The sequence below is a fragment of the Schistocerca cancellata genome, chromosome 1, assembly GCF_023864275.1.
Source record: "Schistocerca cancellata isolate TAMUIC-IGC-003103 chromosome 1, iqSchCanc2.1, whole genome shotgun sequence".
NCBI classification, from domain to species: Eukaryota; Metazoa; Arthropoda; class Insecta; order Orthoptera; family Acrididae; genus Schistocerca; species Schistocerca cancellata.
Genome location: NC_064626.1, coordinates 279,376,024 through 279,388,836, shown reverse-complemented (window position 1 = coordinate 279,388,836; position 12,813 = coordinate 279,376,024).

Here is a 12,813-nt window from a genome sequence, read left to right as displayed (position 1 = left end):
ATCCTGGGCCCCCATGAAACGTACCGAATGAAATGGCGATGTGGTGCAATCTGGAGGAGGACCGCTCGAATCTGTGTTTAGCCTCCCTGACTTAGGTTTCCCGTGATTCCCGTAAATCGCTCCAGACACCTCTCGTCAAGGTTAACGAGCCTGTGCATTGTCTGTAACGACCTCGAAGTCAACCGAAAAAATCATAATCTTCCTACATCCATTACACCTGAGGTAGTATTCGATAGCACCATGATGTCAGTAGACTACGTGAACACTGTTTCCGAGTACTTACACCCCTATATATTTGATGTTTGACCTGATGACGATGGCACAATACAGTAGGAAACTCTCGATTTTTCAGGGGTCTGAAGTGCACGAAGGTGAAGTCGATAACCTGACTTTAAAATTGGTCTGGTGTAAAATCAGCGTCAAGTTACGGGAACTGCGTGAGCTGCTCGTAGACACTTGGTAGCACATACTCCTGCTACATACCAAGTTGGTAACACACACACACCTGCGACATACAGGGTGTTTCAAAAATGACCGGTATATTTGAAACGGCAATAAAAACTAAACGAGCAGCGATAGAAATACACCGTTTGTTGCAATATGCTTGGTACAACGGTACATTTTCAGGCAGACAAACTTTCGAAATTACAGTAGTTACAATTTTCAACAACAGATGGCGCTGCGGTCTGGGAAACTCTATAGTACGATATTTTCCACATATCCACCATGCGTAGCAATAATATGGCGTAGTCTCTGAATGAAATTACCCGAAACCTTTGACAACGTGTCTGGCGGAATGGCTTCACATGCAGATGAGATGTACTGCTTCAGCTGTTCAATTGTTTCTGGATTCTGGCGGTACACCTGGTCTTTCAAGTGTCCCCACAGAAAGAAGTCACAGGGGTTCATGTCTGGCGAATAGGGAGGCCAATTCACGCCGCCTCCTGTATGTTTCGGATAGCCCAAAGCAATCACACGATCATCGAAATATTCATTCAGGAAATTAAAGACGTCGGCCGTGCGATGTGGCCGGGCACCATCTTGCATAAACCACGAGGTGTTCGCAGTGTCGTCTAAGGCAGTTTGTACCGCCACAAATTCACGAAGAATGTCCAGATAGCGTGATACAGTAATCGTTTCGGATCTGAAAAATGGGCCAATGATTCCTTTGGTAGAAATGGCGGCCCAGACCAGTACTTTTTGAGGATGCAGGGACGATGGGACTGCAACATGGGGCTTTTCGGTTCCCCATATGCCCCAGTTCTGTTTATTGACGAAGCCGTCCAGGTAAAAATAAGCTTCGTCAGTAAACCAAATGCTGCCCACATGCATATCGCCGTCATCAATCCTGTGCACTATATCGTTAGCGAATGTCTCTCGTACAGCAATGGTAGCGGCGCTGAGGGGTTGCCGCGTTTGAATTTTCTATGGATAGAGGTGTAAACTCTGGCACATGAGACGATACGTGGACGTTGGCGTCATTTGGACCGCAGCTGCAACACGGCGAACGGAAACCCGAGGCCGCTGTTGGATCACCTGCTGCACTAGCTGCGCGTTGCCCTCTGTGGTTGCCGTACGCGGTCGCCCTACCTTTCTAGCACGTTCATCCGTCACGTTCCCAGTCTGTTGAAATTTTTCAAACAGATCCTTTATTGTATCGCTTTTCGGTCCTTTGGTTACATTAAACCTCCGTTGAAAACTTCGTCTTGTTGCAACAACACTGTGTTCTAGGCGGTGGAATTCCAACACCAGAAAAATCCTCTGTTCTAAGGAATAAACCATGTTGTCTACAGCACACTTGCACGTTGTGAACAGCACACGCTTACAGCAGAAAGACGACGTACAGAATGGCGCACCCACAGACTGCGTTGTCTTCTATATCTTTCACATCACTTGCAGCGCCATCTGTTGTTGAAAATTGTAACTACTGTAATTTCGAAAGTTTGTCCGCCTGAAAATGTACTGTTGTCCCAAGCATATTGCAACAAACGGTGTATTTCAATCGCTGCGCGTTTACTTTTTATTGCCGTTTCAAATACACCGGTCATTTTCGAAACACCCTGTACCAAGGACTTGGTGCAGCCGTGACACTTATAGTCGTTACTGTATTGCATTCAGGAAGTGGATCAACAAACTATTAAGTGGATTGTTACGGTGTCTTGGTTCACGAGAGTGAGAGAAACTTTTCATGCCATCGCTGGACATCCACTGTTGTCACATAAACTCTTTCATCAGGTATACAAATTTTGGAATCTTTCAAATTTGGAGAAGACTTATTGCATGCATGCAGTCTACTTTCAGGAATCTGTGTGGCAAAGTAGTTGCCAGGAATATGAGGAGACTCATATCACTTCTGGATAGGTTGCTAGAATAATTGGCAACCTGTTCATCAAAAGTTTTTATCTATTGATTCGATTCGGGCACAGACATCTTCAAAACATGAAAACTAAAGTCTTCATACAGAGTTTGCACCCACATGTTTCAGCCGTCAACATCAGAAATGAACTGATAGAGAAACGGTGTTCCAATGCTTAATCTAAGCTTTTAAGGTTATGCTTTGTAAGGTCATCTTATTATAACTCAGTTCCGATGCTTACGTATGATTCACGTGACTCCAACCTCTACATGAACACTTTTTGTTCACGAACTTGCAGCATATTGCAGATGTAAAATAAACCCTCAACATGTCTTATAATTGAAATAAATGTACGTATCTACGTAACACTGGAATGCAACTAATGACAGATCTACAATAATTTATTTCAACTATTTCATTACATCTTACGATGACGGGCTGTGCTCTAATCGCGTCAATGTATAAGCGTCTTTGAGCAACAAGGGACCACTTATTAAAGTCATCTATTCCCCAGTGACATGTCTCCTCAAGATTACTTCACGGACGCAAGCCTCGTGCGTGACGTCAAGTCGCATCTTAAGGGAGATATGTGTGAAATTGGTCCAAAATGTAGAATTTCTTCGCTGCTGGATAATTCTGTAGCATTCTAGAAATACCGACTTTGATTTTTTTACTTTAATTCGTGATACAAATGTTGTTACTGGCATCTTATTAAAGCAATGCGCAGATCCGTGCCCACTCTGTTATCTGTGGCACTCTCTTATTACTTCTTACCATAAGTGACGACATCCGTAGAGTATATAAGGCTGTGATTCCTTTTACTATTTGATTAATTAAGATTTATCATGACAAGCACACATGAAGGAACACAAAATCCGAACTAAAGTTTATATAACTTCATTCAGAAGAGACACTCAAAGACAATATTTTGTTCATCTACAAGTGTTGAAATTTTCTTGCACGATTCTTGTACGGAATTCAAGAACTGGAAGACTCGAGACCTTTGTGATACTAGGATTCGACGCAGATTGCTTCACTGAAAAGATACTGAAGAAGACTGATGATGTGCATGTTGCTAATTCTGCGAATAATTTTACGAAAAGGGCACGGCAGAAGGATTAGAATAGAGGAAAAGAGTTACATGTTTCTGGCATAAATGCGAATAAAATCTTCATTTCCCGCAACTTTAATATTTTAGAGTATAAGAAACATTTTCTGTTGAGCCATTGCATATAAAAATATTAAATTTGCCACAGACTTTGTACATACTATAACACAACTTCCTGTGGTACAAAATATTGCAAAGTGCGTTACTGTCACTTTTATTTAAATTTTTTCTGGAACAAATATTTCTGTGTATCATGTACATTATGTAAGAAATAATGTTGCGTTAGTTCTAAGACTACTAGTAAAAATGATTCAATGAATATGTGTATCTAATTATCAAGGACAGCCTACCTATTTCTGAAAGTGAGAAGTAATCTTTGAGAAAATGTTGCTCATATGATTTCATGTATTCTAAATGCATCCAGAAACGTCCTGATCAAATTATATTTGACGAAATGGTTAAAAATATGCTGGTTTGTAGCCTATAACATAATGACAATACGTGCTAAAGTTGGTTCAGTTATCTCGCTACACAGAAATTACATTAGCTTATATGTAAGTGTATTTGCTCGCAAGCCCCAAATATGTTGACAAGAATAGGACTATTAAAAATAACAGCTTCTCTGCCCTAAGTGTAATCATGGAAGATAAGGAACTGCCCAACATCTCATATACGTTCTGCCCACATAGAAATTACCAAACTTCGAGTGATTTCCCTTGAATAAGAATGGAGAAGAGAAAGGAGAGTAAAAGTGTTAATGAATGCGACGTAGGGAAACCAGAGAAAATGGGAATAAATTTATGTCTGTCCCTCTCATCACGTGAACGTGTCTGTTTCGCCTGAACTGAAGACCTCTGAGTGTCTCATAAATGTAACCGTCGTCTGAGATTTTTTTTTTCCAAAATTACAAGGAAGTCTGATGCATTTAAAACTTCCTTGCTAAATGAGGGAAGCTGCGACGTCTGGAGCAGACAATGAAGAATGTCCACCTCGGACGCGGAGGCCTCGTTAGACGGGCGGAGTTCTCTTTACGCGAGCCGGGACGCTCATTGTGGCATCCTCTGACGCGAGCCCTCGTGTCCCTTACGGCGTGGCGCCTAACAAGTCGGCAACCCGCTGCGCAGCGCTTGACGCAGTCTCCCGCCCCGAAGACTCGGATGGTTGATTGTCTCCCAAATTTCAAGTTTCTGACGATGGGAGAAGTTGAGTGGGTCCAAAAATAGCAGTACTCTCATCTTCAGGACGCCAACTTTTCATTTCAATAACGCAGAATCGGCGTGGTTGATTTAAAATCGGGTATTTGTCGAAGTACACAATTATGATCACCATGGTCTAGAAAGCGCTGGTAGAGTCTAGTATGAGGGAATATGATTTGGTATATTCAAATGTTTCACAAAATAAGACACAATGCCGCAGAGAGACATCAGCCAATTTAATTAAGGAAACATAAGTTTAACCTCATCTGAGAAGGAAGGCTCCTAACTTGGATCTATGAACCAGGACTTTCCCCTATCTAAATATTTGCTTGTTTAGATCGTAGACGACTATGAATATTCGGGGATGAGGCTGCTTTTTGTGATGCATTGTACAAGCAGAAGCAGAATTTTATGATAATCTGAAAGGCAAATTGTAATGACTCACAAGTCATTTGTCTAATGCTCTCTTATATCGTCTGTTAACCTTTTTGTTTGTACATCTAACAGCTTCGACGACCTGCTTTATTTATTTTTTATATCCTAGTTTTTCGCGGCACGCCATACTTTTCCTTCTTTCCAACAGCGCCTTTGTGAGCAAATGTGTTGTTTTGGATTGTTCGAATTGTATTCAGAATTAGTCTATTACTAGCGAAATATAGTTTTATACATTAGCAATTACCCTCCCATGGGACACTGCGGTGTCGAAAGTACCTTCCATGCTGGGCTGGAGGCTGTACGCCCATCGATGAATACAGATTTTCCAGCGGTAGCGAGCTACCGTCAATGCCACCCAACCCACACAGGCATTGATGGAAAATTCAGAGGAAGCGTGTCCCACAGTATAGCACAGTGAAGGCTCTAGAGACGTAGAGTAGCCAGCTTCCTTAAGGGAGTAAACACTGAAAACATCTTGCTGCCGGGAAGCAAATAAAGTAGTGGCCCCACTGCTGGGCTACCCACTGTGCAGCGCTCGTAACGCGGCCAGCAAAAAAGTAATATTCCGAGTAAACTTCAGACTAGCCTCGGAAACAGAACGGATAATATGGTACCATCATCCACCAATTTACAGAGAAAAAGACTTGGTATATCAGACCGTGTAAGTATATGATCTTTGAAAATACGTGACCTTTTCTATAAGGAATACGAATTACCAAGGGAAGCTAAGAATGCGATGTTGGACTAAGAAGAAGCAGAAAGGAACATCTTATTTGAGAAACAGTATATTCATTTATAGTGAAGTACGCATTGAAAATAGATCAGCAGAAGGGGCTCATATGCTAGAATATGAGAATTAGAGGACCGGTGTAACAATTTTTAGTTGGGTAAATTACAGAATTCTAACATGAAGATTCTAAATAGATAGATGAAATATGAGTATTATATCAGAGCATGGCCGTGAACAAAGTGAATCTGCTTCGTTTCACAAGAGTTTCCAAAATGTCCTTGGTTCCAGAGATAAGAGATAAGAATGTTGCAGTGGGACAACGGCACTTTATGCACCTCATTTGAATAAATGGATAGACGGTAACTGAATGGATAAAAAAAGATTATACACTTAGTAAACATTAACACAGTGTATTGGGAGAAAATATTTTTTTTCTGAGGATCGATAGAACCACGAATTACCTCACAGTCCTGCGCTTGTAGATTCATAGTAAATTATGTAATAGCAAATTAAAGAAGCGAATCATCCTAGAGATGAGAATAGAGAGAGAAAGGGAAACAAATTCTGATTTTTCTTAGTAAGAGGGAATGTAACATTACATGGGAAGAACAGCACACCAAAAGAGAAGTACAAAGGAAACATTACGCAAAAGGAAAGTATTACATCGGTGTTGTTTAAGATTATCCGCCTCCAAGCCACATATGAGTACAAACGTCGAATTAGAAGAGTAGAAACTAATGAACTGAATGAAAGGTATCCTTCAGAATGAATCCTTCAGAATACAAAGCAGAATATTTTTTACTATTTCCAATAAAGAATTAAAATATACAATAAACTGTTCAGCAGGGAAACGGGCTACACTTGCTTTGGCCCATGACAACTAGGAAAAACAAAGGAAAGAAACCTCTGAAGTAATAAGAGCGAAGCAGAGTGGAGGTTGGGAATGATTAACATTTAATACATAGACACATAGATACGACCGCCAGTCTGCTACATTCAAAGTAATGAAATACCTACACAAAGAGGGACATAGTGAAGAAAATTAAGAAAGTCTAAACAGAAAGGTGTGCATGAAATAAAGTAAAAAACTGTTATTGGAATTAGAGCGACGGATACGTTGGTTGGTATGGGCACACACCTGCAAGGTCTTCAGCGCCCGCGCAAAAACAGTTTGAGAAGATTGTCGGTAAAATACACTAAATATGGGTATAAAACAGCACATGACATAGAAGGAACCAAATCTGGAAAACTATGCGTGTACCCACACAGAAGGACGAAATGAAGTGTGGCGTCAATATTAAAAGAAATGGTAACAAAGCAGGAAGAAAGAGCTATAAGGAGCTAAAGCAATATACCAGATGGATCTGGCTGCCTGACTACAATAACAAAGAAGGAGGAGCCATCCATTCTGCAACACACTAAAACTTCCAGGCTAAAAGTTTAGCCAAGAGTCAATGACATAACCCTTTAAGATTGGTTGGTTTCTAGGGAATAGGACCAGACTACAGGGTAATCAGTCCTTTTTTCCACATTCAAACACGTCGTGCAGTGAAAACATTCTCCAAAATAGACATGGAAACGAAAAAGATGGAAATGTAAGCGTGAAACACACTGAAAGAGAATACGAAAGTGCTAGACAAAAAGTGTGAAAGGGCATCTATAGAGGTAAAAGATATTAAACGAAGAGAGTAGATTGCCTTGGCTTGCTGATTGCAAAATTAATACTCTTAGCCAGCCACTCTGCAGCAGACTAAAATTCCCAGCCTAAAAGTCAAGGCAATAGGAACACAGATACGGAAAGGACTGTTGGTTGTTTCAAGGGGATGGGGGAGGGGTCGGACCAAACTGCTTGGTCATAATTTCCTTGTTCCTATAAAACTAGTCCACGAGGGGAAGAGTAATAAATAAAACTTATCGCAGAAAACCTAGAGAAAAGAAAACCCACAACTACTACATAAGGGCAACAAACACAACGGTGGACAAAATAAGACAAGAAAACCACAGAGAGACGAAAGAAACCGGTAGAAGAGATTAAAACAAGAGAGCAGATCACTGTGGCTGGCTGATCACAAGAATAGCAATGGATAAGGCAGCCACTCGGCAAGACATGAAAACTAGGAAAGGGAACACAGATAGACAAAGAAAATGCACGAAAACTTAGCTAGAATGATAAAGGGACTCACCCTCAAGTATGAAACGTAAGACTAAATCACCCGATGTGGCGTTGCAGTTAAAACTAATGGTAACGAGTCTGGTAACTGAAAATTCCGTCGCAGGGCAGTCTAAGAGAGACACTGCAACAGAATGTGGGCCAACATAAACAGCATCCATACGGACAACGGGGTTGATCTTCATGGCAGAGGAGATTGCCACGGGTCGGCCGGGCACGTTAGATACGAAGATAGTGGAGGACCACAGAGTTGCAAGAGGCCCACATTGAGGCGTCCCAAACATTCGTAGTCTCTCTACGACACGCAGTTTATAGTGTGTACCTACATCATACCATACCGTAACCCAAATCCGAAAATCCTAGAAGCGTCATACCGAGCATAGAACACTTTCAGAGATGCCGATCTCCTGAAGTGGTTTCCGAGTAGCCTGTTTGCCCAGCCTGTTTGCCCAGCCTGTCAGAAAGTTAATTTATTGGGATTCCTACGTGTCTCAGGGTCGAGACAAACACCACTGAACGACCAGACCGTGCGAGAGCAGAGACAGACTCCTGGATGTTCACTAGCAAAGAATGGCGAGGGTAGCACTGTTCAGTAACTTGTAACCTGCCCAAGGTTGGTTGGTTTGGGGTATAAAGGGATCAAACCGCTAAGTCATCAGTGCCTTTTTCCTCATGCATACAAGTCTCGAGGTAAAACCGCTCCAAAAATTTGTTTGGGAAACTAAAAGGGCGTAACAGTGATGGGGAACCACGCCGAATGTGAAAACGAATGAAGTGAACAAAACATAGGAAAACATACACCACAATGAAAGGTAAAGGAAGGTATTAAAATCATAGAGCATATTGCCTGTGTTTTCAGATCGTAAGAACAAAATAGAATGAGCCAGCCACTCTACAACACTCCAGCCTAATGCAAAGAAAAAGTGAAGAAGAGCTAAAATGGAGGGAGGATGCAGTGAAAGCCAGACGCCCACCCGTAGTTTGCATGATAAAAAGATACTCACGAAAAGAACGTAAAACTAAATCAGATGTTGAGGCATGGTCACCCAACACCATGGGTAGAGTGCTGGCAAGGATAAAACTCCGTCGAAGGTTGGCTAGCATTGGTCAGACCAAAAAGATGTGGACGACAATCATATGGGAGCCACAGCGACGTCAAGATGGCTCCTCACGCAGAGGACGTGACCAAATGTTAGCCGAGTATGGCCGATGCAGAGCCGGTAAAGGACAACAGAGTGCCTGAAAGTGGCTCCCATTGATGAGTGCCACACATTCGCTGTCTCCAGGATAACAAGAAGTTTACTTTGTGTACTAAGGGGAGCGCCATTCAGTATTCTAGACTGCAAAAACTTTGCGGCGGAAGACCGATAACAAATCAGACTACGGCAAGCTAGTCTCCCGAATTGGTATACTGGTAGCTTGTTTGGCCAAGCGGTCAGCAAATTAATTACCCACTATCCCCATATATCCTGGGGTACAAATAAAGGTCACTGAACGTCCACTATTGCCGAAGGCATAAATAGCCTCCTGGATACTCTTTACCAAAGGATGGCGGCGGAAACAGTGGTCGAGAGCTTGTAGACCGCTTAAGGACTCACGACAAAGGACGCACCGGCGTAGGAGCGGATTACTCATGAGCGTGATAGATGGCTACCAACTCAGCAGTGAAAACAGTGTAGCCATCTGGCAAGGAGTACTGTTCAATATTTCGAACTTGAACGTAATCGAACAGGACTTTAGACCATGGATCTATCTGTGTAGACTATTTCTGAGACCTGGAACTTGACGAGAAGAGAGAAAAGTTGTCAGCTGAGGGCCTGAGGTTGAATTGTGCCTTTGGACTTAACGATAGGTCCAGGTATGGACTACGAAGCAGTACATAAGTGGACTCGCAGGAAAGGCGGTGGAGGAGTAAGAAACCATTAGACATGGATGGGAAGGGGATTAGCAGTTCTGGGCGGCCTTTTTTGGGAAATGGATCGCTGGATTAGGGAAAAAGAGATGGTAACTTGGATGGCTAGGTGAACTATGAATGTGGGCAGCATAATGTACAAGAAGTAGTTGCCATTGGAGCCGCAATGGAATAACGCCAGCTTCCACAAGAAGGTCCCGGCGGGGTCAGGGATTTTCTCTGCCTCGTGATGACTGGGTGTTGCGTGATGTCTTTAGGTTAGTTAGGTTTAAGTAGTTCTAAGTTCTAGGGGACTGATGACCATAGATGTTAAGTCCCATAGTGCCCAGAGCCATTTGAGCCATTTGAACCACAAGAAGTTTGTCCACTGGGCTCGTTCAGAAAGCAACGGTTAGGAGACGAACTCTACAGAGGTGGATAAGGTCCAGTAGACGCAGAGGAGAGGCAGATGCTGAACCAGACACCAGGCTACAAGTCAGTTCTGAACTGTATGAGGGCATTGTACAGCTGCCACATTGTAGGACGCTCAGCACCCCAATCAGCGTAGCTCAGGCATCGAAAAATATTAAGATGCTGCCAGCACTTGTCCTTAAACTGGCGAAAATGGGGAAGTGTGGGCGTCGAATACACGTCCAAAAAGCGGTAGTTCTCCAGTACATCAAGCAGCTGGTAGTCAAGGTAAAGTTCAGGATGGGACTGGACAGTATGACGATGACATCAGTGCATGATGCAAGTCTTGTCGGTCGAAAACTGAAAGCTGTAAGTAAGAGACCATAGCTTCCTACTGCTACCGTTCACCCACAACAATAGAAGAGGAGCGGAAGGAAATACAAAAATCGTCAGCTTACAGGAAGGGAGACTCTGAGGACCCCACTGGCAATGCAACACTACTAATGGCAATTAAAAAGAATGGGACACTCAGGACAGAGCCCTGCGGGATTCCATTCCCTTGCATATGGGGTGCACTGTAGAAAGTACCGATGCGAACTCTGAAAGTGTGGAGCGTCAAAAATTCATCTATAAATTCGGTAGCAGACCCCGGAGACCTCACTCATACAGAGTAGTGAGGATGTGGTGCCTCCAAGTGGTATCAGAGGCCTTCGTAAAGTCAAAAAAGACGGCAATCAGGTGTTATCGCCAGGAAGAAACTGAAGGAATAGTAGGCTTCAGGTGGAAAATGTTGACAAAATTGGATCTCCCTTGGCAATAACCACCCTGGGATGGAGGCAGAAGGCTTCGAGACTCATGGAGCCAACATAACCGTGGGCTCAACATATGCTCGAGCAGCTTACACAGATCATTGTTGAGGCTCATAGGACGATAGCTATCAACACCTAATAGATTCTTACTAGGTTTTAGCACGGGAATGATGATACTTTCACGCCATTGTGACGGGATTTCGTAATCGCTCCAGATGCGGTTGAAGACGGCAATGAGGTGGCGCATGTAAGCCACTGACATGTTTAAGCATTTGACAATGGATGCGGTATGGGCCAGGGGATGTGTCAGGATAATCAGCAAGGACGCTGAGAAAGTCCCACTCACCAAAAGGAAAATTACGTAGCTCAGGGTGGCGAGGAGCAAAAGATAGGTTTTTCCTATTCCACCCACTGTTTGAGGAGATGAAAGGCGGGACGGTAATTCTCAGACACAATGGTGTGAGCTTAATGCTCCGCAAGACGCTCTGCCATTAAGTCTGGAGCTTGGTCCAAACCTGAGAAGGACGGTTTTGTGTTCCAATGGTGGTGATGAAGCAGTCCCAGCACTCCTGTCTGCATCGTTTGATCAGTAGACAGGCCTGGGCACGCAGCCGTTTGAAGGCAATAGGGTTCTCCAGAAATGGGTGGCCCTTATTACGTTGTAGGAGCTGCCTATGGTCTCTAACGGCCGCAGCTATTTCTGCCAAAGAAACTGGCATTACTTTCGCCAGAGGCAACCTGACGAACCAGGGATTGCCAGTTTAGCTGCAGCAACAATGATAGCAGTGACGGTGTGGTTCTCCTCATCGATGTGACCACGCAATGGAGATTCAGTGGTTTTAGCACAGGTGAAAGCCTCCCAGTAGCCCTTCGGAAAAGCACGTCTGGGCAAGTGTCGAGATGACAGTCGCTGGGGTAGACACCAAGAGTGGAAAATAGTCACCACTACACAAGCGTCATGGGGTCTCCAATGGAGCGATGGGAGAAGGGTAGAACTGCAAACTGAGAGATCAATGATCAAGTATGTGCCACGCGCCACACTGAAATGTGTGGGAGCACCGGTACTTAGAAGGAAAAGGTCGAGTTGAGTTACTAGGTCCTCGATATCGTTAACATGGCTGCTAACAATAGTTCAACACTGAGCCGTGCGTGGCTCGTGTTTGTGCCTTATCTCATTTGACATCCTGTGTTTTCTGTACTGCCACCTAGTTACGTTAATTTCAATTACTGGTGTCACTGAGTTGCCACCTTGCCTGCCAGTGAGCGGCAGTAACGATGCTTATGGATATAAGCCCTGGAGTATTATCATTGCTGACTGCTATTACTTCCAGGTTGTCGTGTGTTCGGAGTTAGTTCGGATCTACCAGTGAGTTGGGAGGCGATAGCAGTGCAGTTCGGACGGCAGTGTTTGACTTAAGACGCGGCAAAAGTTCAGTTGGGGCGCGGCTGCAGTGAGGACCGGACAGCCATGACTCGTCCAACGGTTGCCGATACATATCACTTGAGTGCTGACTACCTTGGTTGGTCGTCGATCGGTCGTTTTGTCGGACGACGTGTATGTTGGCCGGCGATTGCTTATGGGTTGTCTGGGTATGCCGACTCGTGATTCGTTCTTGTTATTGCACAGTCGCTACCATTACTATTGTTTAGTCTTTCGCGCAAGTGTTCGTGAAGTAGCGTGTAGCTTGTGATGTCGACTGCCCAGTT